The following is a 25,400-nucleotide window of genomic DNA, read 5'->3' as shown; positions in this document are numbered from 1 at the left end:
ATGAGTAGGTCATGTATTTAATATCTTTTTTGAGATTTTATCATACAAGCATGATAAACGTATTGACAAACTTTATACTTTGCTATTTGTCCACTGCCAAATATTATATATTTAAGTTACCTAAATTAGATGAAACAAAGCTTGTCACCTTAGTCACACCAGAGTCGGTGCGCTGAGCGCCCACTTAGCATTCATAAAAGACTTGTCACATGGTAAGCATGATAATCACTTTCTCTCTCTCTCTCTCTCTCTCTCTCTCTCTCTCTCTCTCTGGGTTTTGATTGGTTTCTCTTTTGTGGTGGGAACGCCTGCCGTAAACAGGATAAAATCTGTCTGCCACGGGTTAGGCTATCTGTTTGGAGTCAAACTTGTCACGAGATGGCGCGGACGATTTGATGCTCAGGAGATGCTTCGGATGATTCAGGACAGCAATTCAGTCTTGAGAACTGTGACACTGATTAGGAGCCACTTTGACTTGATCCAGCTGAAGAGCAAATTGGATAAGTGTAAATATTTCTTATGAGCACACCAGTTGATATGCGTGCGCTGTCGTGCATAATCGTTGCATTCTTCTTGAGTAAGTAAAATGTGCAGTCTCACTTGTTTGGTCTCTCTTCTTTGTTTCTTTCTGGCACTAATGATTTTGGCATGCTCTGATGTCAACTTCAACAGATCTAAGCAGTATTTTCAGTCATGACTATGTATAATATCTTTATTTTTTTTTTAGCACAAGTTCAGCTACAATAATATCTATGTAGTATGCATATCATGATTGTACTTAAACAGATAAATGAAGCTGTTGTAAAAAGCAGTTTTAGAACTGTGTTGGAACATGTGAAAAAAACACGACCTTACCCGTTGTGACGAACCGTTTTGGTCACCTTGACCTGATGGGATTAAGAGTTGGCAGTGGGAGGGGTATTCACTTTTTTTTTTTTTTTCTCATTGAATGGAATGGAATTTTTTACCCTTCTCATTGAATACCCCTCCCACTGCCAACCCCTTATCCCAAAACAATAGAACCTAATTTTTTTCATGGCCAGTTAATTGTCCAAATCAATGGAGCAGATTTAAGTTTTTGTGCTTGATACATTCCTAAGACTGAACAGAATCGCGTCAAGTGACCAGAATGGTTCGTCACAATGGGTAAGGTCATGTTTTGTTTTTCACACATTCCAACACCATTCTAAAACTGTTTTTTACAACATTTTTTTTAAAAGTACAATCATGACATTACAGTAATATCTATGTAGCTGAACTTGTGCTGAATACAAAGTCATATGACTTTGGAAATACTGCTTAGATTTGTTGAAATTGACAACATTGGAGCATGCCAAAATCATTAGTGCCAGAAAATACCCTCAGACCCCAGAGGGTTAAGCAAGGCAAGATGTGTGCACAATGTTTGTTTAACCAGAAAAGACACACTGAGATTAAAAATCTCTTACAAGTGTGTCTTGGCCAAGATGAGCAGCAGCGCAATTAATAAAACATAGAGCCAATCCATCCATCCATCCATCCATACACACACTAAATAATTTACTGAATGAATGTCTGTGGTGACTTCTGTGGCATCTGCCATCCTGTCAGCACGTTAGGCTCCATCGTACCTATACAGAACTTAAAAAATTGGCACAAACACACATTGCAAGACTACCTATGTAAGAATGGGTAATTGGCAAGTTTTGCCGGTGTTATGGGGCTACCCCCAGGCGTGAATAATGGCAAGTGTGTGTCTCTGTCTGTCTCTGTGTTGGAAAATAGCACCTGCTACCCACCACATGTGGGTGAATTTGCTCAACCTAACAGCCACAATGGTGGTTAGATTAAAGTACAATAAAGAAATAATACAATTGTAACAACTATTTGTGACCTTCCACAACGCAGATTGAATCGTGAGTTTGCACATTTCAGTCAGACGTGAACTTGTTGTCCAAGTGAAACAAGCCTCGGATTCAATATGGAAACTTGAGCATAGAATGCCAACTACTGACTGACAGCTGAAGAGAGTTACCTCAGGTCAGGCAGCTGAGGCTAGCGCTGCAGCAAACAAACAAAAAATGTTGCATTGTCAGGGTTTAGAGGTTTGAAGTGAAAACCTCCCAGAAGATGCAGGCCAAAGAAGGGAAGGTTAAATTAAAGAGAAGTGGAGAAAAGCCAACAATGGAGAGTCCCATGAATGGTTTGTGGTTGGTTTATTTATTTATTTTAAAATCGGCCCAACTCCTCAAGCATAACTTCCATCAATTTATGATTGTGTGTGCGCGCGAGAGAGAAATACATATGTTATTGACCAGCTGGGAGGTTCGTATCATGAAATACTGTGACCGAGGTCTTGAAAGTACTGACCGAGGCCTCTAGGCCGAGGTTACGGTATTTCACCATACGGACCGACCTTAAGCTGGTAAATAATGCATTTTTTTTCTTTACCAAATTCTAACAGAAAATGAGAGCGCCCGAAAGGGAAAACCGAGCCGAGGCGAGCCGCCATTTTGAATCCTCGTTCACGGCTGTCACGCAGATGGCTTCCTCCTCGGTATACAAGTGCACTTCCATGGTAGGAAAAAAAAACTACATTTTGCTGCCTATGTAGTCCCCTATTTATACAAAATTGAGTTCAGGATTCAGCCATGTTTTTGCTCAGCGTTAACAACAGTTACAGGTTTTTTAGCTTTCTCCTGAAATGTTTTATTTTATTTCTTCTTCCTCAGGGTAGTAAAACTCTCTTTTGCTGTGAAGACTGTTCAGGCTTTCGTCTAAACCGGGGAACAGGGGCGCTGCGCCCTCTTACTCTCGGCGTGCGCCCCCTTACCGAAATGCCGATTGAACCCCAAGTCACACTTAGGCCATGCACTTATATGCTACTGCACAACATGCAATCTTTCTCAAAACGATCTCATCTCCGTGAAAACATCCCAGCAACACCACGTGACAATGTGTCTGATCATCAAATACGTTATAATTACTCCAAAAATATTCCAATCATAGTAGATGCACCGCCAGACGGTGCAAAAACAATCCGAATTGGCGTTTTCCAGGCTGAGGCGCCATGTTGTTTAGTTGTCGCAGCTGCTCTTGCGAGATTTGACATAGGTTACATACAAGGTCAGCTGACTTGTAGAGCGAGATTTCTCGAGACTGAATGACCTTTCACCCACCGGCGCGGGAGCTTTTGACAGAAGTAGTTCGCGAGTTGTTTTTGTTGACACTTGGGCATTTAAAGATGTCATCCCTCGGCACAAAACGGAAGAAAGCCAAAGACTGTCCGGGGCAGAAGAAGATTACTACTTTCTTTTTCAATGTTGACAGACAATTTGTTACAATTTCCCTGTCAGATGGCCTCAGACTGTCCCATTGTAGCCTCAGTTTTTCAAAAGCTTCGCACGGCGGGGGGGGGGGACAACCGGCACCCCCCCCCGGTCACTTCGCTCCCTCGCCATGGTGAGCGCCCTCATACTAAATTTTTCTAGAAAAAACCCTGCTGTCGTTATCACTATCCGTGATGTAAAATTAATGCTATTCTCCTGAGAAATGCGAAAATAAATGTTGACAAAAATTGCCATTATGCTTGTTGTTGCTGTGAACGAGCGAGTCGCCAGAGGTCCTCACCAGCCAGTCAGAGCACGGGATTTGTTGGAAACCAGACCGCGAAAAAATGACATTTTATTTCTCTCTCAAGTGTAAATATTTAACTTAGGCTATTTTTACCTAAATAACCATGCTTGAATATTATAGCTCTTACTGTATTATTCACATGCAGATATACACTTTCAATTCAAATAAGAAAGTGGTTGGTAGATTTTAGAATCCACCAGCCACAGTGGCAGGTGGATAAAGTTAATTTCCATCCCTGGTGTGTATGTCTGTGTATTTGTGTGTCTGCATGACAATGCGTTTTTTAATTTTTTTTTCTCTCTCTCTCGGTGTATGCAGGTGTATGTTTTAGAACAGAAGTGTGAGAGAGCATAGTTGCCCTTACTTATTTGTGTGGTGCACTTGCACAAGACCTCTTAGCCTGATCACTGTCTTACTGCCATGTTTTATCTTCATATTTGAACATGTGTATAGATGTCTGTCACTCAACCAGTCTTTGCAGCAGGATGCAACTGGTTTTCTCTGTGTTTCCATTGTGCTGTGTGCGTGCATGCACTCTTATGACAAAAGGAGAGACAGAAGACGGGGGGTCTAAACTTTGTGACCAGTGGTGGTGGTTTTTTTTTTTTTTTTTATAAATATAAACAGTTTTACTCCATCTAATCTTCAGTGAAGCAAAGTCAGTGCACTTCTGTTCCCTTTTCGTTCGAGGAGTTGTACATCAACATCCCTCCCATTACTGTTACAAGTAGAAGAGATCAGTTTAGTTTGTTAAATTTACATGGCAGAAACAGAATAACACTGCACTGTTTGTTTTAGCATTGCAGCTTGAATAAAATACTGTGCATTGAACTTGTCTGGGTTTGGTTTTAGTTGATTTGTATGAGCCACAGGGGTGCCACGAGACATTTTGCACCCTGTGACAGAATATCTCATCTCATCTCATTATCTCTAGCTGCTTTATCCTGTTCTACAGGGTCGCAGGCGAGCTGGAGCCTATCCCAGCTGACTACGGGCGAAAGGCGGGGTACACCCTGGACAAGTCGCCAGGTCATCACAGGGCTGACACATAGACACAGACAACCATTCACACTCACATTCACACCTACGGTCAATTTAGAGTCACCAGTTAGCCTAACCTGCATGTCTTTGGACTGTGGGGGAAACCGGAGCACCCGGAGGAAACCCACGCGGACACGTGGAGAACATGCAAACTCCGCACAGAAAGGCCCTCATCGGCCACGGGGCTCGAACCCGGACCTTCTTGCTGTGAGGCAACAGCGCTAACCACTACACCACCGTGCCACCCATGTGACAGAATATATCATCAGCAATTGCTTGTTTCTGGCAATTATTTGGCAACATACTAGCTTATATAATCATGATGTAACGTGCATATTAAGAATTGGATTTTAAAATAATTTATTTAAATAATAAACATCTAGTTATTTGTACTGTGGTGTCAAATGTGGTCTGAAAAATGTACCGTGAAGTCTGGGAATTTGAGCATGGAATTTTGAAATGGGAAATATGTAGGAACCCTGCTTTCATATAGTTCATGTGCCTTTCCTTCACTTTTGCCACTGCTCTCTTTGATTTCCCTCACATCTCCTTGTATTCTTGTCTGCTCTCTTGATCTCTCTCTCTCCATCCCAGTTTTGCTTTGCCAACTTCTTCCTTCTTATACTCTCCTGGACTTCCTCATTCCATCACCAGTTCTCCTTGTCTTCCTTTCTTTGTCCTGATGTCACTCCCAGTTCTTTCCGAGCTGTCTCCCTCACCACTTTGGCCATAGTTGTCCAATCATCTAATACCTCTTCACCCAATGTCTGTCTCACCATGTCTCTGAATTCTGACTTAGTCTTCCTCCTTCGACTTCCACCATTGCGCCATGGCACTGGAGATGGTTGTTTTTGAGTAGAGTTGGGTTCCCCCCCGTCCTCGGTTGGTTCAGCAACACGCCCCACCATTTTTGTTTTTATCTACTCATGTTACGTGAGCTGAAAGCCTAGTAGTAGAGTAGCCAATCAGAGCGTGTGACTGCTCATATCCAGTGAATGTGGATAGAATAAATACATATATGGATGTGAGTGTTTTACTGGGAAAGACACCACTTGTATTTTTCATACGAGCTACATCCGGGACATGGAGAACCAAAACCATGACACAAATCTCTGTCACTCATGTAGAAATCGATGCATTGATTTTTGGTAAATTTGGGAACCCTTTTTTGGTAAATGTGTCTATATGATGATAAGGAAAATAACACGTTGGCTTGAAGATTATGAAGTTTATCATCTCATGTTGAAAAACTTGCCTTTTTCATCCGAAATACATCGTGGATCTGAGTGACACATTTTCTGATATTTCACTGTGTCAGTGGGAAACCACTGGGAGTGACCAGACATGCAGGGGAAGAAAATGGCATATCTTTTGTGAAGGTAGTTCTCAAGCTGTGGGTGGAAATTGTAGGTTGAATTGGGATTAATTAAATTATAAATTATGTAATAATTGATAATTAAATTAATCAATTTATAAATAAAGATCAGTCTCATAAAATCTTACATTATTAATCTTAATACTCACCGTGAATGGTTACATTCAAGATTAATGGTAGCTCTGTATTAGATGGGAAACCCAGTTGTATACAAAAGCTAAATTCTGAAGGAAAAAGGAGTTCTAAATAGTTGACCTTGTGAATAAACAACAGGAACAAGTAAAATGCAATTCAATTTTATTAGCTTTTATTTGTCTACTACTCACTAATAATAATAATCTCAAAATACATTCAATGTCGGCAAAGGTAATAACAAGACAAAACAATGGAACAATTACACCTGGACTATAAATTTGAGGGAAAGAGAGAAAGAAAAAGATAGAAAAAGAGAATCCCTTGTGTGTGCGTGTGTGTGGAGGTGTGTGTGTGAGACCTAGCTTGTCGTTAGCTAAAACAAAGGAATGTTAGCTAAATAGAACAAAGGATTAGCTCTGTGGCTAATGTGTGCTTTGTGTAGGTATCTGTGGGCAGATGCTAATGACTAGCCACTCTGGCAATGCTTGAACAAAATGGCGGTCAGTGCCTAGGTGTCGTATCACAGGTAACTCAATGAGGAAGGTATCAAAATGGCGTCGGAAAAATGGCGCCTGCAGGCCTAGTCAAGAACACAAGCCTACGAGCTAGCGTATCACCCTGAGGTAGCTAGCAATAAGTTGCTAAGGAGAATCTGACCACGCTACAGCTGGATCCAAACACTGCACTTAACAACAATTTCCAACAGACTATCTAGGCAAAGAACTCAACACGAGAGAGAGAGAGAGAGAGAGTGTGTGTATATGTGTGTGTAATAGGTGTTGGATGGAGAGAACTAGGCCTTGTAGCGGTCTAGCCTCGGAGCTTAAAATAACAAACTTGTCGCTGCGCTGCTAATCAGATAGGGAAGCTAGCAATGGAGTTAAGGAAAGATATCATGCAAGATACCCTGTCTAACAAGTTCAAAGAAAAAAAAACAGAACCAAAACAAACAATAAAAACAAACAAACACCTTCCGTGTCTGAGCGGGTATGCTAAATAGCTCAAAGCTTAAACATGACCCTAACAACCATCTGAATAAGCTACAAATTAAAAATTTGCCCAAGTGCCTACTCAATGCGATGGAAGTTCTTTCTCCGATGTCCGCGCTGAGGGTCGCGGTCCGAGGAGAGGAGGTTAGCGGCGCGTTGCGTCCAACCGCGGCTAACGAAGCAGGGAGATGGAGGCCTAGCTGGCCCACGGTGCTTCAGGAGAAACCTCCGGTGATGCGTCGACGAGAAAAAGCTGAGAGGAGCGAAGCTGTCCGCAAATGCCTCTTAGCGTGGAAAACTACTTAACTGTAGTTAAACTTTGCAAAGGTTTGGAATCAAAACCACTATATCGCTGAAACTTAGCGGGTCGTTCAAAAGTTCGGCCGAAACTAATTTGAACAGGCTGTTCTCAGACAATAGCAGTTAGTCTCAACACTGTAGGCGAGCGTGCCAACAGTCCGTCCGACCACTCCAGTAGCCAGAACATGAGAGGACGAATCGAGGCGCTCTCGATACAGTTAAAGCAGTTCCACCTTACGTCACATCCGGGTGGAGCACGCAAGGAATTGTGGGATCGTTATAGGGGGCGCTGGCGAGTTACCAACATTCCCCCCTTGGCCATAGGCGCTGAAAGGAGTGATACCGTATGGGCACATGGTGTTTAGTCTGCGGCCCACGGTCCCTAGTAATCCACAATGAGGTAGTTCCACAATGAGGTAGTTCCAAGGGTCCTTTCTGTGAAAAGTCTTTCAGACACAGTTCAACAGTTCAATTCATTTCATACAGTCCATAAGATGCATAGGCACTTGGGCATGAAAGCATAGGCACTTGGACATGAAAACAATTACACTATGGCTACTTAACTACCTTCTACATACAATATTTCACACAGCAAACAAAAAAAAAAAAATTATAATCAAAACTCCATAAAGGAAAATGGAAAAGAGGGGTTAGTTAGCGTGTTAGCAAGCCTACTCTTCAAGAAAGTTAGTGGAGGCCTTAGGCCTGATGGAGAATCGGACAATGCCACGATCTAATTTCTCAGGTGCGTAGATCGTTTTGTCCAGTTTGCGGTGTAGTGTCAGTATGTACCTATGTAGAGTGATGGCTATGAAGACTGTGATAACCCAACCGCTAGCTAGAAATCCCAGCGCAATTCGGCTTATTAAAGATCCTTGATCGGACGAAGGGTTTGCGCGGTTATTCAAGAAAGTGGTAGCGATGCCAGTGGGCTTAAGATCGAATTGCACGGTTTTGGTCCCTTCCAGCAGTAGTTGTGCTTGGAGGGTGGAGTTTATCTCAAGTTCGTGACCTGGGAAGGCATCGGGCATTTCTATCTCGGTCTCATACTGGTCAGCGCTAAGGTGATGGAGGGTGATGTCACCCACGTGAACAGTGGCTCCTAGTGGGACACTTAGGAGAGAGGTTTCGTTAGGGATCTTCATTCTAGTGGCAGTGTTATGTTGATCATATGATACCAGAATCTCAGTTTGGGGAGTGTTGATTAGCCACCGATTACCAGCTCTTTCTACTCTAGTTCCTATTCCTTCATCTTTAATAGACAATTTGCCTGCACACTTCTGCTCGGGGACTTTTGTCAATCCACAGAGACGGTCTGTGGTGTCTCGGATAAAGGGATTGCTGGGGCAGACCCAGTGGATATCTTTGGTAGAGGTGCACATGTCTAAATTAGGGACGAGGTAGATAGAGGGGTTGTCATCGTGATAGGCTATGGTGGGAGGTGTCTGCAAACGTACGTGTACGTCGTTGTTCCAGAAACCTACATTAAGGACAGATTTGATTCTGTATATGTTTTGCCGTTCAATAACGGGGAGATTGAGGATGAAGCCTATTTCTAGGTTTTGAGGGTTCACAAAAATGGGGATAGCACTGCCAAGACTATAAGCCAGATGAATCTGTGATGAGTAAACCTTAGTCGTGGTAGTAGATCGGAGTATGCTGTCAACCATGCTGAGGGGTATCAAATATGGTGGGATTTTACCTCCACTCAGGGTGCTGAGAGAGCTACTTACTTCTCTCATCAGGTCCTGCATTAGGTCTCGGATTACTCGGACGTACTTGACTTCGCTTCTCATGATTGTCGCTAGCCTGTCTACGGCATGTACTGTGTTCTTGATTAATGTAGAATGCATGTTAACGGTTAGTATGGTTCCCTGCAGGGTTTTGCCTAGGCCCTGCAGCTCCTCCTGTTGAGTTAGTAGTCTACCCTGGATTTCTGGCATTTCTTCCTTAAGAATGTTCATTTCTCGTTTGACCGCGGTCAGGCTAACGGTGTTAACGGCAGAGAGGCCCATTGAGAACAGAGAGCCAATGGCGGATGCAGCAGTGAGTAGTCCTCCGAGGAACCGTTTAGGGCGTGTTTTGCCGCTGAGTTCCTCCTCAGTGACTATGAACTTCTGTAACTGTTCGAGCATATGAACTGTGGTACGCTTGGCGTGTTCGATGTTGGACCCAATCTCAGAGTCAGGCCCGGTTTCGAGGTTTGTTTGTGTGGGCGATCTAAAATGCTTACGGTACACGTCCCAAGGATCGAGGCGGGTGTACACGCGCTGGGTATGGACGCGGCAATTGGTGAGGAGCAGTCCTGGGGCATCTTGGAGAACGATGCCACTTGGCGGACCTGGTTCCACTATGTTACCGGCCAATGTGGTCTGCAGGACTAGGAAGATGCCGAGGATCCAGAGAGGGGCCATTCTGCAACATACAGGAGTTTGTTATTCCGTTTTGAATGGTAACAAGGGTGGTTACTTATAGATGCACGCTTATGGATTGAGAGGCATGCAACTAAGTTGGGCAGGCTATAACTTATTGTTTGTCCACCCCCCTATGGAGTGTGGACTGCTCAAAAAGCTTTATTTGGTTGCTATGGACCCATCTATACGAAGGCGCCTGGCTGGGCTTCGAAGTTTTGATGCGGTAGGCGACGGGGGACAGTTTACCGATGATTTCGAAAGGACCGGACCAACGGGGTAAGAATTTTCTGGCTACTCCTACCGGTTTGGTGAAATTGAAGTATAGGACTCTGTCGCCTACTTCGTACTCACGGTGTGTCGCCTTTCTGTCGTAGTAAGCTTTCTGTCCTTTCGCACTCTTTTCGAGGTGTTCCTGGGCCCACGCAAATGTGCCCTGCAAGTGGCGTTGCAAGTCGGTGACGTACTGGTGTGCGGTGTACGCAGTGGCAACGCTTAGGTCCTCTGGTCGGTAGAGGAGGTGTAAGGGAAGAACCATTTCACGGCCAGTCATCATTTCGAACGGGGTGACTCCGGTGGTGCGGTGAGGAGTGGACCGAATGGCCATCAGCACCAGAGGGAGTTTGATGTCCCAATCTTTGCCATGGTGACTCACATACTTGCGAAGCATGCTCACGATGGTTTGGTTGGCGCGTTCGACCTGACCGGAAGACTGAGGATGATACGCGATGTGGAATTTTGCCTCGACTCCGAGCATCTCCCACAACACTCTCATGACCTCTGCGGTGAAATGAGTACCTCGGTCGGAATCAATGGATAGGGGCAAGCCCCAACGGCTGAACACATGGTTCATAAGAAGGAGAGCGGTGGTCTCTGCGGTTTCGTTTGGGGCGGGCAAGCATTCCACCCACTTCGTGAACGCGCAAGTGACGGTCAGGAGGTACTTATTACCTCGAGCCGATTTCGGCACCGGTCCGACCCAGTCTATCTGGAGATTAGACCAGGGGAATGAGATGCCTTTGCTTTGCAGTGGGGCGCGGTTCAACGGTTGGGCTGGTCGGAATTGGCAGCAAATCAAGCACCCTTTAACATACTCGGTAATGTCCTGAATCATGAAGGGCCAATAGACAATCTGTTGGAGTGTCTGGTAGGTCGCCTGAGCGTTCCTATGGCCCCCGCACGGGCTGTCGTGAGCGTACTGCAACATGACCCCCCCTATGATCTGTGGGCACGACCCACCGGGGAGGTCCCTGGTTGCGTGGTGTGTACACCAGGAGTCCTTTCTCGAGTTTTAAGCCGTTTTTGAGATTGTGAAGGTGATTTAAGTCTCGGGACTGTTGCAACTCTTGTGGGGAAATTGGGGACGCCATGGGGTCCGCAAGGAACTTACGGATTTGGTGGATCACGGGATCCCTTTCCTGCATAGACACCAGGTCGGCATCCTGGGGCAGTCTGCCGAGTTGCACTGTTCCTGCTTGGGGTACTGCGTCAGTTTGACCTGCTCTAGCCTGTCGGCGAGTAATCGCGGTTACGTTATGGCGTGGCGTCTCGGGAAGCCATGACGGCTGGAATTCCCAAAGGGGGCCGTCTACGGCTCCCGCTTTGGCGAGGCCATCTGCCTCATCGTTACCGACTTTGTCAGGTCCTGGGACTTGAGAATGTCCCTTCACCTTCTTCCAACAGACGCACATTCCCTGTTCGGTTACGAGTCGATCGCATGCTAGGAAGAGTTCGGAGTGTTTCACTTCCTTGCCCCTTGCGTTTTTCATGTCCTGCACCTTCCATGAGGGAAAGTGTGAGACGAAGCTATGCCTGGCATAATTTGAATCAGAGCAGAGGACTAACCGCTTGATGTTCTCACGGGCAGCTTGTTGCAGGACGATGAGCACGGCTGCTACCTCCGCATATTGGCTAGTCTTAGCCCCGAGTCGATGTTGGTATTTCCCTTGTATAGGGCCGTTCGCCCATACGATACCGACACCGGCTTGGACTTTGCGTTCATGATGGAATGAGCATCCATCTATGTAAGCGGTGGGGAGGTCTTTGCAGACGTTCTCGTCATAGTAGTGGTGGTCGGAGGGGAGAGCAGGTACGGTTGTTAGTTCGGTTTGATCCGGACTATTCTCGCAGTCGCAATGCTGGCATTCCGCCAGGCCTCGGCCAAGCGCCATCTTGTGGTTCTGGGCGTACTTCACCTCGACGTCGTAGCCCTGTAATGCCATCATCCAAGCTGCGATGCGACTGTTCGAAACTCTTCCCTCTCTCAGCCTCTGGCTGTTCAAGAACGAGACCGGTTGATGATTGGTCTCTATCACCACCTTCTGGCCACCAATGTAACTGCGAAAGTGTTCAACGGCCCAGACCGTGGCCAGCAGGGCTTTTTCGCAGTCTGAAAATTTCAACTCCACAGCACTGAGGGGCCGACTGGCGTATGCTACGACACGGCGATCTTTGTCATGCTGCTGTGACAGTGCAGCGCTCAGGCAGTGGGTGGAGAAACTAGCCTCCAAGAAGAACGGTTTGTCTTTGTCGGGATACGTGAGGCAGGGAGCAGAGCAGAGCTTCTGCTTCATGCTCTTGAACGCGAGTTCTTGAGACTCACTCCACTGGAAGGGTTTATCCTTTCGGAGGAGCTCGGTGAGCGGTCGTGCTATCTCCGCGTAGTCCTCGATGAACTGTCGGGAGTAGTTGCAGACCCCTAAGAAGCTCCTGAGTTCGGGTACGTTGGATGGGGCTTTGATGTCTTGGATAGCCCGCACCCTCCCCGACTGGGGTTCAATACCATCTGGCCCAACGCACAGCCCAACGTATTCGACTTTGGTGCGACACCACTGCCCTTTGGTGACAGAGAGCTTCGCTCCTGCTCTGGACAGCTGAGACAGAACATGGTGTATCTCTTCGAGGTGTGCATCAAAAGTCTGTGACCTAATGAGGATGTCATCGACATAGATCAAGTTGCCACGAGCTGCGGCATCGCTCATTGCCTTATGCAAGATGATGTTGAATTCAGCGGGGGAGTTCGCGTAGCCGAACGGACATCGGTTGAAAGTTAGCTGGCGGTTCCCAAAGGAAAAGGCCAGCTTGTGTTGGTCAGCTGGATCCACGCGCATGGTCCAGAATCCACTCGCCACGTCGGCGGTGGAGAAGAACTTTGCACCCTTCACCTTGGCAAGTTCTTGATCCAGATGGATCATGGGCCATCTTGACAAGGACACTTGCTTGTTCAGCTGCCTATAGTCAATGGTGAGACGCCACTTGCCGTTCGGTTTCAGCACCGGCCACAAGGGGGAGTTGTAAGTCGAGTTACACTCGCGAATGATCTGCTTTTCCAGCAGAGTGTCCAGTGTTTCTTGTATTGAGTCGTATGCGGCTAACGGGATTTTGTATTGCCGCACGAACGTCGGTGGAGCGTTCGGATCTGTTGGGATTCGGACGGTGTGGATGTCCGTGACTCCGCAGTCATTAGAATCTCACGCCCAAATCGCATTGAAGTCGTAGAACAGTTCACGGAGCTGTCGTCTCTGGGCGTCCGTGGTCAGGCTGTCAGCTTTCACCAGCTGTTGTTGAACTTCTCGTTCGAAGCCTGGGTACGGTTCACCTAGAGCTGAATCGACGACCTCAGTTGCAGGGGTGTCGTTGCTCGATTGCGTGGCAAGAGCGTACACCAGCATGTGTTTCGGGGTGTCAGTTTTGGTCATGACTATGCGCTTGTCGCGAAGCATGTTGTGAGGTTCGATGCGGATCATGTGGAAAGGAAGAGTGATCCAGGGAGGTTCCACTGGATCGGAATGAGTGTCCGGCGTTGGCAGCTCACCGATGACTGGAATGGTGAGTTCAAAGTCATGGAATGCCTGGTCTATCAGAAGGCCTAAAGGCCGACGGGCGGGGATCGTGATGGCGTCCCGCGTGGAGTTTTGAACCAGGAGGTAAGCGGAACGATGACTCACTTCAAGCAGGAGTCCCACACACGGCTAAGTCAAGCTCCATGAAGAATCTGAGAGGCTGGAAGAACGCCTGGGAGCTACGAAACTGTTGGTCTTTCATGATGACCAGCTTAAGAGGGGAACCAGCAGTCCTAGCGGGAATGACGATGTCAAATTCGCTAGCGACATGGCAGGCTTGGGGAATCGTTTGTCCTGACCGCATTTGTTCCGGGTCAGCTTGGAACGGGTGCTTAGCAGCGTCGGCTTGGGTCCAGATGACCCGGTTGACTAGGTCCAGTTGGGCTCCCAGTCTGACCAAGATGTCTGCCCCAATGACCAGTGGGTCAGGAAGTCCGGGGACGACACTCAAGAAATGAAGGAATTCTCTCTGACCGATGGCGAGCGACACGGCGCAGATGCCCGTGGCTTTGATGGGGCTCTGGGGTTGTTCGGCTGACAGTAGCCAGTGGCTCTTCTGCACAAAGACAGGGGAAGGAGTGCTCTGATGCACTATGTCGAACCACGTTTGGCTGATGGCTGACTTCTCTGACCAAAGCGCTAACCTGACGCCAGGTGCCGTGACGCCGTTGACAATAATGTTGCCAGATATCCAGGGGTAGTACCTGGTTGGGGCAGATTCGCCAAGAAAGCAAAGGAAAGACGGGTGGCCATCAAGCGCGTTGCGGTTGAGAAGAGTGTCGGTTGAGTTTGGTGCGTCTTGACTCGGCTCAGGGTGGAGCGGAGTGGTCTCGAGGCTCTCGGGGACCTGCCCTGACTCAGCTATCGGTGGAGTAGCCTCCACGCTAACTTCATCGCAACAGGCTCGATTGTGACGACGAGGATCTGGGGTCTGTGGGGACGCGACCTGGGCCCACAGTTGCCCACGACGACAGTTAATGAGGGGCGCTAGCCTATCTAGTAGGTCTTGGCCAATGAGGAACGGTTCTACCCCAACAGAGCAGATGTAAATGGGGTGAGTGATGGACATGCCCTGGAAGGTGAGTTCTAACCATGCAATGGTTGTTACTGGGGCTTGATTCTGGGTGAAGCTAACCAAGTTGACGTCACAATGTTCGGTTCTGATGGGTCTACCTTGCGCGCGCCGCGCATCAGAAACCTCTGCGAAGACTTTGGAACACATCAGGGTGATTTCTGACCCGGTATCCAAGAGAGCTTGGAGGGAAATGTTGCCTTCTACCACCACTGGGGTATAGATACGCTTGGCGTTGCCTTTCCTAACCAAATCTCCAAGAAACTGCGTCAGGGGTGCATCCTGCGGGTCAGGCTTCACTAACGGAGGGGGTGGTTTCAACTCATCGCTGCCTATTGGGCAGGGGTCCTTTCCCCACCCCACAAGGTAGACACGCGGTGGTGGTGGGGATGGGTCCCGGCCTAGTCATGCTGACGGTTCGTCCCTGTCCTTGCTCGGCTTACCCTTCCTGTTCTTATTGCTCAGCAGTTGTTTAACTCGTGCTAATTCGGTCCTCAGTTCTGCCATCCCAAGCGGCTCTTGGTTGGCTTGTTTAATCCGTGCTAATTCAGCCCTCAGTTCTGCCATCCCAAGCGGCTCTTGGTTGGCTTGTTTAATCCGTGCTAATTCAGCCCTCAGTTCTGCCATCCCAAGCGGCTCTTGGTTGGCTTGTTTAGCGGTAGCTAGCTTAGGGCTCCGCTCCCTTCGAGAGGAGTTGCGATGGGGCCTTGACTGTCCGCTATTCTGAGATTTAGGGCCGTGACTGCCAGGTTTGCGGTTACCTTGCCCGTTGGCGTTGGGGCCCTGTTCCCCCTTGGCTCCAGCTTGTCGAACTTTCCAGTCACCTTTGGGTTGACTCGACGTCTGGTGGCCAGGGTTTGGGTTCGCCCAAGGGGGCCCGCGGTTTGGGGCTTCACCCCCTTCTAGGCCTAAGGACTGACCTTCCTGCTCATATAGGCTGAGGACTCTGGGATCGTCCTCGTGGCGGTCTGTGGGTCGGACGAACGTCTCCCACGTTAGTTGTGCGGTGCGACGCATTTCTCTCATAGTATGGGGGCGCTGGCGACACGCGAGTGTTACTTGGTTACGGATGCACGGGTGAAGGTTATGGAGGAAGAGGGACTTGAAGTTACGATCTTCCTCTAGCCCGGGCTCGCTTCTGCCCTGAAAGTACGCTGCACGGAGCCGACGGTAGTACTCGCGAGGGTGTTCGCTTTGTTTCTGTCTGATTAGAATGGCACCCATCGTCGCAGCAGTCTCATCCTCGTACAACGAGTATTCCTCTTTCAAGTACTTACGTATTTTCTTGTAGTCGTCGAGGACTGACTGCGGTAGGGTCTCAACGAATGCTCGTACGCCACTACCTAAAGTTTTCCAGACTAGTCTGGCCTTTTCATGCGACGTAGCCTCTGGCAGGTCCAGGAGGCTACGCTCAATTTCCCGGAAATAATCATTAACGCTTCGGTGTCTATGATTTTCCGGCTCAAAACGCTCTATGTCTTTCGCAAGGACGTCGATTTGGCGGATCCTAGTTTTGCGTTCTGCGACGAGGCGTTTTGATTTTGACCCGTAGGGGTCCTCGCTGTCTTCGCTATTTGAGCTGCTCTCATATCGCCTATGTCTGCGTTTCGGCTTGTAGGCGGCCTCTCCGTCAGAGGAGTCTGAGGGTACGTAGCGCGGCGTTTTCTGCGGGCTAGAGGCTGCAGCGATATTGAAGCGCGAGGGGGTGTAGTGGGGAGTAAAGTAAAAACTCCCAGCGCCACGAGGTGGCGATCGCGCGACTTTCACGCGAGTTGAGCTTGAGTGCGGTGTCTGATCTACCGTTCTAAGCTCAGGTTCTTCCTCCTCCAGAGCGGAACTCTGTTCTTGGGAGGGTTTGGCCGATCCCTCATCTGAGCGACGTGCTTGCGTCACTTCTTCTCTGAGGTATTCTATTTCGCGCTTTAGTTCATCTTGTGTGGCTCTCAGGCCCACGAGGCTACTCTCCGCGCTTTCTGCTCTCCTTTGAGCTTCGGCCAGTTGTCGTTTTAGTGTTCTTTTCTCTTGTTCGAGGGTCATACACACATGTTCCATTTCCTTATAGTAGATCATGAACAATTTGGGTAGCCCTTCTGGGAGAGTCATAGTACGCTCCTTAAGTTCCCTAACGGCTATGTGTATTTCATCAAAGCGAGCCTTTTGGTCCAGATCACAGAAGTAATTTCTCCTATCCTCCGGGACTTGGCCTAAATCGCCTACAACGTCGAAGAGCGAGAGGAGGGGCCCTTCTGACTCCCTTGATGGGGAACGCGACATTTTGTTCGAAATGTATTAACTTAAAGGAAATTAATACTAGGGATTGATTAGGTTAGAATTTAATTCAATCCAAGTTGCTAAATAATTGATGTGGTTTCTTAGCTACTTTGTTTTCACTAATGTTTCACTTGTATTAATTAGCTCAATTAATAATTAGTTAATAATAATGATTATTATTAATAATATTAATTAAGTACTTGGATTAGATATTACTCTAATGTACTAATCAATTAAACCAGTTTATCAGCTAACTGTGGTTGGCAGCTGAATTTCAGTTCTGTGATTAACACACTGTTAATGATTCACCATTAAAGTCATCTGTGTTATACCTTGGCAGTTGATTTTGGGTATACAGCAGTTTACAAGTTATTGTTGAGAAATTCACAAGGTCATTAAACTATTCCTCACACGGGGCACCACTTTAATGTAGGTTGAATTGGGATTAATTAAATTATAAATTATGTAATAATTGATAATTAAATTAATCAATTTATAAATAAAGATCAGTCTCATAAAATCTTACATTATTAATCTTAATACTCACCGTGAATGGTTACATTCAAGATTAATGGTAGCTCTGTATTAGATGGGAAACCCAGTTGTATACAAAAGCTAAATTCTGAAGGAAAAAGGAGTTCTAAATAGTTGACCTTGTGAATAAACAACAGGAACAAGTAAAATGCAATTCAATTTTATTAGCGTTTATTTGTCTACTACTCACTAATAATAATAATCTCAAAATACATTCAATGTCGGCAAAGGTAATAACAAGACAAAACAATGGAACAATTACACCTGGACTATAAATTTGAGGGAAAGAGAGAAAGAAAAAGATAGAAAAAGAGAATCCCTTGTGTGTGTGTGTGTGTGTGTGAGACCTAGCTTGTCGTTAGCTAAAACAAAGGAATGTTAGCTAAATAGAACAAAGTAAGGTATTAGGCAGAGACCCGTCCACCCGTAAATTTGACGGGCGATTGCCGATTTCAACGGGCAAGTATACACACAGACGGATACTGAAACGGACGATAATGCCGAAAATTTTCGCACATGAATACTCCCACATGTCATCCGATAAATCCAGTTATGTTCCGCCCACACACGGACTGGCCATCGGGAGTAGCGGGAGTTTTCCCGGTGGGCTGGTGGTTCAGCGTGGGCCGGCGGAGAAAAAAAAAAAAAAAACAGTTGCGCGCTGGCCTTTAATATGATAAGCAATGTTAACAGTTTCTTTAACAAACTGTTAACATTGCTTATTACAGTTGCGCGCTGGCCTTTAATATGATAAGCAATGTTAACAGTTTGTTAAAGAAACTGTTAACATTGCTTATCATATTAAAGGCCAGCGCGCAACTGTTTTTTTTTTTTTTTTTTTCTCCGCTGGCCCACACTGAACCACCGGCCCACCGGGAAAACTCCCGCTACTCCCGATGGCCAGTCCGTGTGTGGTTCCGCCATCATTTACAAATCGTAAGAAACACAGTTTAATACGAAAAATACTGAAAACTTGAAATGAAAAATCAGAATATTTCATCGTTTCCGCCATTTTGGCCCGCACTGAATCTTGTAACATGCGGACTGAATAAATCGCGAATTCTGATTGGTCGAAAATTGCCAAACACCCTGCGTTGTAGTTTCCTCTTTCTTGGCGGGAGAACCGCATTTTTTTTTGCTGACTCACTCTTCTGGATCAAGATGAATCCCAACAAACGCCCCAAATTGAATGTGACAAAAACTGATTCGTTTTTCCACAAAAAGACAGAAAAGGTATGTGTGATACATTGATTAACAAGGGGGTTTCATTGGGGTATGGTAAAATAGAATACTGTTGGTTTTTTTTTTTTTTATTAAATACTGTAACTAGATCAAAAGATTATATACAATTCATTGTTGTTTATTTTCTTTTCACTTTTGTTACCAAATCAAACACCATACATACATCTGATACATTCAGGAGTGAAACTGAAAAAAATACAAAGTAAAAATATGCAATATTTCTGATCAAAAATTACACGCCATTTCACCCTGAAAATGTCCTAGAATGCAGGAAATGAAGTCTAAATTTCAAAAATTTTCTGGGGGGGCATGCCCCCAGACCCCCCTAGAGGGACTTCGCGCCTGCGGCGCTCGTCTTCGCACCTGCGGCGCTTATCAGGATTATATAAAATATTATTTTTGACTGGTAAATTTCTTTTTCTGACTAATACCCTAGAACAAAGGATTAGCTCTGTGGCTAATGTGTGCTTTGTGTAGGTATCTGTGGGCAGATGCTAATGACTAGCCACTCTGGCAATGCTTGAACAAAATGGCGGTCAGTGCCTAGGTGTCGTATCACAGGTAACTCAATGAGGAAGGTATCAAAATGGCGTCGGAAAAATGGCGCCTGCAGGCCTAGTCGAGAACACAAGCCTACGAGCTAGCGTATCACCCTGAGGTAGCTAGCAATAAGTTGCTAAGGAGAATCTGACCACGCTACAGCTGGATCCAAACACTGCACTTAACAACAATTTCCAACAGACTATCTAGGCAAAGAACTCAACACGAGAGAGAGAGAGAGAGAGAGTGTGTGTATATGTGTGTGTAATAGATGTTGGATGGAGAGAACTAGGCCTTGTAGCGGTCTAGCCTCGGAGCTTAAAATAACAAACTTGTCGCTGCGCTGCTAATCAGATAGGGAAAGCTAGCAATGGAGTTAAGGAAAGATATCATGCAAGATACCCTGTCTAACAAGTTCAAAGAAAAAAAAACAGAACCAAAACAAACAATAAAAACAAACAAACACCTTCCGTGTCTGAGCGGGTATGCTAAATAGCTCAAAGCTTAAACATGACCCTAACAACCATCTGAATAAGCTACAAATTAAAAATTTGCCCAAGTGCCTACTCAATGCGATGGAAGTTCTTTCTCCGATGTCCGCGCTGAGGGTCGCGGTCCGAGGAGAGGAGGTTAGCGGCGCGTTGCGTCCAACCGCGGCTAACGAAGCAGGGAGATGGAGGCCTAGCTGGCCCACGGTGCTTCAGGAGAAACCTCCGGTGATGCGTCGACGAGAAAAAGCTGAGAGGAGCGAAGCTGTCCGCAAATGCCTCTTAGCGTGGAAAACTACTTAACTGTAGTTAAACTTTGCAAAGGTTTGGAATCAAAACCACTATATCGCTGAAACTTAGCGGGTCGTTCAAAAGTTCGGCCGAAACTAATTTGAACAGGCTGTTCTCAGACAATAGCAGTTAGTCTCAACACTGTAGGCGAGCGTGCCAACAGTCCGTCCGACCACTCCAGTAGCCAGAACATGAGAGGACGAATCGAGGCGCTCTCGATACAGTTAAATCAGTTCCACCTTACGTCACATCCGGGTGGAGCACGCAAGGAATTGTGGGATCGTTATAGGGGGCGCTGGCGAGTTACCAACAAAATACTGGGGAGCAGTATAATTCTCATGAAATGTAGAAAGTGGTGAAAGCAGTTTAATTCTCTTGTGATGTAGAAAGAGGAACCAAATTTTAAAGGTTGTTGAAGTACATGTTTTCTGAAATGGAGATCTGTAACAGTTCTCTGACTTTGGGGGAACAGAGGAACTGGAAGCAGGCTTCAGAACAGGTGTGTTTTTTATTTTGATGCTTTTCATTGACTTATAAAGACACGTGCACATGTGACGGGGTGTCGTAGCCAGGAAAAAGTGAGAGCACTTTTTCCTGGCTGTCTGAAAGGCACACAAAGACAGGTTAATAGACAGCTTGAAGGAGTCCCTTTTTGTCAAGCTTCCAGTTAGTAAGGGTGTCCTGTAGGGCTTTGGCTATGTGCTCCCCTGTGTGGTCTTGCAGAAAATGGCTGGTTTGGAGGCATGCAGTTTTCATTTCCCAACCTTCAGTAAAATGCACCATCACACACGCGTATTGTTCGCATGTGCGGCTTGACTAGTCTAGTCAAGTCAAGTTTATTTGTATAGCGCTTTTAACAATGAACATTGTCGCAAAGCAGCTTTACACAATTTGAACAACTTAAAACATGAGCTAATTTTATCCCTAATCTAGCCCCAATGAGCAAGCCTGTGGTGACGGTGGCAAGGAAAAACTCCCTCAGATGACATGAAGAAACCTCGAGAGGAACCAGACTCAAAAGGGAACCCATCCTCATTTGGACAACAACAGACAGCATGACTAGAACATTAACAGTTTTAACAAGAAGTCAGTTTTGTTGATGTTATAAACTCTTCATTGATGGAAACTTGAGTGCAAAACTGTTCGACAACTGCAGTTCTAAAGTTAGCAAGTCAACTGTAGTCCTCAGCCGTAAAAGCATTACTGTAAGAGTCCAGAGCATCCTCCAGGTGTGACTTTTTCAACTGTCCACTTGGGGCCGTCCTCCACAGGAGCGATGCGATGAGACTCCAACCAGACACAGGGCACCAGGATGGATCAGGCAGGTCCGAGGAGCAGAAGAGGTCAGCATCTCGATCCCAGGACCAACATGTAACTCAGAGGGACAGATTTGGGGAGAGAGAGAGAGGGAGAGAAAACACAGGTTGTTAGGTATGCCCAATGTCACCTGAATAAGTAGGAACAGTATACATATTGCACTGAGTACAAGCAGGGACTCCGGCAACTAACTATGACAGCATAACTAAAAGGGGAGAGCCAGAAGGTAACACAGGCATGAGGGAGCCCCGGGACATAAAGCAGCCAGCCACTACACCGTCAACAAACTCGAGTGAGCAAGCGAGTGGGGACTGACAGCATCCATACATCCCAGTTTACCAAAACACTATGTCTGAGGACCCTCCAGATCTACACCTTTACCCCATAAACACCATTAACAAAAGACTTGGCTGAAAACATATGTTTAGTCTTGACTTAAACACTGAGACTGTGTCTGATTCCCGAACACTACTTGGAAGGCTGTTCCATAACTGTGGGGCTTTGTAAGAAAAGGCTCTGCCCCCTGATGTAGCCTTCACTATACAAGGTACCAGCAGATAGCCTGCACCTTTTGATCTAAGTAGGCGTGGCGGGTCATAGAGGAGCAGAAGTTCACTCAGGTACTGTGGTGCGAGACCATTTAGTGTTTTGTAGGTCAGTAGTAGTATTTTGTGATCAATATGAAATTTGATTGGGAGCCAATGCAGCGTGGATAAGACAGGGGTGATGTGGGCATATTTTCTAGTTCTAGTAAGGACTCTTGCTGCTGCATTTTGAACTAACTGGAGCTTGTTTATGCACTTATTGGAACATCCAGACAGTAAGGCATTACAATAATCCAACCTGGAGGTAACGAAAGCATGAACTAGTTTTCCCGCGTCACATAGTGACATTAAATTTCTTATCTTAGCAGTATTTCTGGGATGAAAGAAAGCTATCCGGGTAATGTTATCAGTGTGAGTTTCGAATGAAAGACTTGGGTCAATAATCACTCCAGGGTCTTGTACTGCTGCATGTGAAGAAACAAAGGCCATCCAGAGTTACTGTGTAATCAGAAAACTTACTTCTAGCTGCATGTGGTCCTAGTACAAGTACTTCAGTCTTGTCAGAGTTAAGCAGAAGGAAATTAATAAGCATCCAGTGTCTAATGTCCTTTACACATTCCTCAATTCTGTAAAGCTGAAACATACGACTGTGTGTCATCAGCATAACAGTGGAAACTAATACAATGTTTACGAATAATATCACCCAGAGGTAACATGTATAAATAAAGGAAAAATGCAGTGGACCCAAGACAGAACCTTGTGGAACACCAAACTTTACCTCAGTACGTCTAGAAATATCACCATTTATATCAACATACTGATAACGATCGGTTAAATAAGAGCTGAGCCAGGAGAGGGCCGTTCCCTTAACTCCCACAACATTTTCTAGTCTATCCAGAAGAATGGAATGATCAATGGTATCAAATGCTGCACTAAGGTCAAGCAACACAAGTATCGAGACACAGCCCTGATCAGACGCCAACAGTGGGTCGTTTAGTACTTTAACCAAAGCTGTTTCTGTGCTATGATTAGGTCTAAATCCTGACTGATACATTTCATGGATGTTATTCCTATGTAAATATGAGCATAACTGCTGTGCCACAGCTTTTTCAAGGATCTTGGAGATAAAGTGGAAGTTTGGTATTGGCTGATAATTGGACAGCTGACTACATATCAGTAGTTAGCCTGAAATGTAATGTGTTTACAAGTCTGTCAGTTAAGTTGTCGGAACGTAGTATATTTCTGGCAGAGCTTCTCTTGCAAAATGGTTGCGACTGGGTAACTCGTATCTTGGGTCAATTTTTTTAGCAACTTTTTAAAGCTATCTTGTTTCACTGTTGCAATAGGAGCCATATATTTAGTTACGTGGTAGGCCACTGCCTTTGTCACGTCAGTGGGGACTTTTCGTAAGGCACAGCACTACTGAACGAAGCTTGCAATGAGCTTTGTTTTGGGGCAGATTTCATGGGCTGTGAGGGCTTAAAGGCTGCACAGCATCGTACAGTTTCTCACACTCTTTGTAAAGCAGTTTGTGGTGCTACTGTAGATGATGTAATAGATTTGGAAGTACTTCCGCCTTTTGATAAAATTCGCTTATGGCAGTCTTTACAGATGACTTGGCTTTGCTCCTCATCTGAAGTCCTGAATTCAGAATATCTCCAAATTACAGAAACGTGTTCTTCTCCCACCCCTTCTTAGAAACTAGTTTTTCCACATTACCAGTGCCATGTCTGCCTCCATATTGCTGGAAAATTGTGTGAGTAGAGGGAGAGTCCTGCATGCAGTTGCATGGGGCGGGGTTTAGTGGGTAGTATGAGCAGTGTAGTGAAAACTGCCTACTTTCTATGGACTGGGAGGGGAGCAGACAGCCTTACTAAAAAAAAAAGTGGTCATAATGCAACATCAAAGATATATCGGTATTAAAGTATTGTCCCATCTACATCTCATTCTAAAATGTATTGGTATAACTTGTAATATCAATATACCGCCCAGCCCTAGCCTATCCTTAACGATACAAAAATATGTGAAGGAGAGTGCAAAGTTAGGTTGGAGGATTTGACCAATTACTTTCACTTTGTAAAAAGCGTGTCCCAGGGACTCGTCATGCGCCTGCTCCAATGGGAAATCCCTTAATGGACTCCCCAGAGAGAGAGAGAGAGCTCCCCCCACTCTGTCTCATCCGTGCAGCTGACATGGACAGCCTCCACACTATGCTTTTCTTGCCAGAAGTGAATAGTGACGGGCATTAGTGGATATTTATGTACATCACTATACACACATTTGACCTTCAACAATTCTGCATTTCCCAGTGTCCCACGTTGAATCAGGCTTTGATGCATGGAGGTCTGATTACAACCAGAATCTACCAAAGCCTGATGTGTACCCCCTTGAATCCTTATAACTATCCTGTATGCCCCCACTCAGATCAGGAGAAGCCTGTGGTGCGTCAGGGCTGTGAATCGGTAGCCCCGCCTCCTTGCAGAAGGGCCAATTCCATGCCGACAGACCTACCCGGGTTTGCTTTGTTTTGGTGGGCATGGAGGCATTCACCTGTGGAGAGAGGGCGGGTGTTTAATGGTGGCACAGAAGGAGAAGGAAGAGAAGAAACAAGGATGGACACAGGTGTGGGGAGCAGGTTTTAGGGGAATTGGGCCCCCTTTTTCATGGGGCTGAGGTAGGGGAGGGGTGAGGAGAGAGAGAGAGAGAGAAAGCGAAAGTGAGAGAGAGAGAGAGAGAGAGAGAGCAGAGAAGTTGAGAGCGCCTGCTCCCGGAAACACCGTCGGGTGGTCCTTGGCGAGCCGGACAGTCTCCTCCAGCAATGCCGCTTGGTGATACCGGATCCACGCTGACGTCTCGCTCAGCAGTTGGGTAACAAACTGCTCAAGGATGGTCTCAATGTCCCACTTGCCTGGCGGCCCGGAGCTGTTGGACGAACGTAAACAACCGGCCCATTTTGCCGTATGCCAGAGAGGGATGGCGCTGCTCTTCTGGGTTGTGCCAACCCGCTGTAGGATGGCTCACTTCAGGTTGGGGTACCTCCAGTATGCTAGTGGCCAGGAGCTGTGGAGCCATGAGCTGCCCCACCCCGACAGGAGCGGCAATAGGTGAGCCACCCACTGTGAAGTTGGCACCGAGCTCGCCTCCGCGATACACTCAAACAGCTTGAGGAAGGTGTCTGGGTTGTCCTGCGGCCTCATCTTGACCAGCTGGATGGGCATGCTGGTCACAGGGGTGACCGCTAGAGCACTTGTTGACTGGATCCAGCTCCAGGTCACCTACTGGTCTTCTGCCTGGCATTCAAGAAGAGCCCCGAATCGCTGCTCCTGCTCTGTCAGCACAATGAGGGCATACTGCTGGCGGTGGAGGTCGTTGGTGAGCGTTTGGAGGAGCTC

The 25,400-nt window shown here is 46.4% G+C and overlaps 1 protein-coding gene across 1 annotated transcript in view; it reads left to right on the top strand.

The window, feature by feature from the left end:
• uchl5 (ubiquitin carboxyl-terminal hydrolase L5) overlaps positions 1-25,400 on the top strand; it is a 70,269-nt gene that overhangs the window by 15,841 nt on the left and 29,028 nt on the right. The window lies entirely within an intron of this gene.

The sequence above is a fragment of the Neoarius graeffei genome, chromosome 15 (assembly GCF_027579695.1).
Source record: "Neoarius graeffei isolate fNeoGra1 chromosome 15, fNeoGra1.pri, whole genome shotgun sequence".
In the NCBI taxonomy this organism is placed as follows: domain Eukaryota; kingdom Metazoa; phylum Chordata; class Actinopteri; order Siluriformes; family Ariidae; genus Neoarius; species Neoarius graeffei.
Note: the sequence above shows the minus strand (reverse complement) of the source record. Positions and strands in the feature narration are given on the sequence as shown.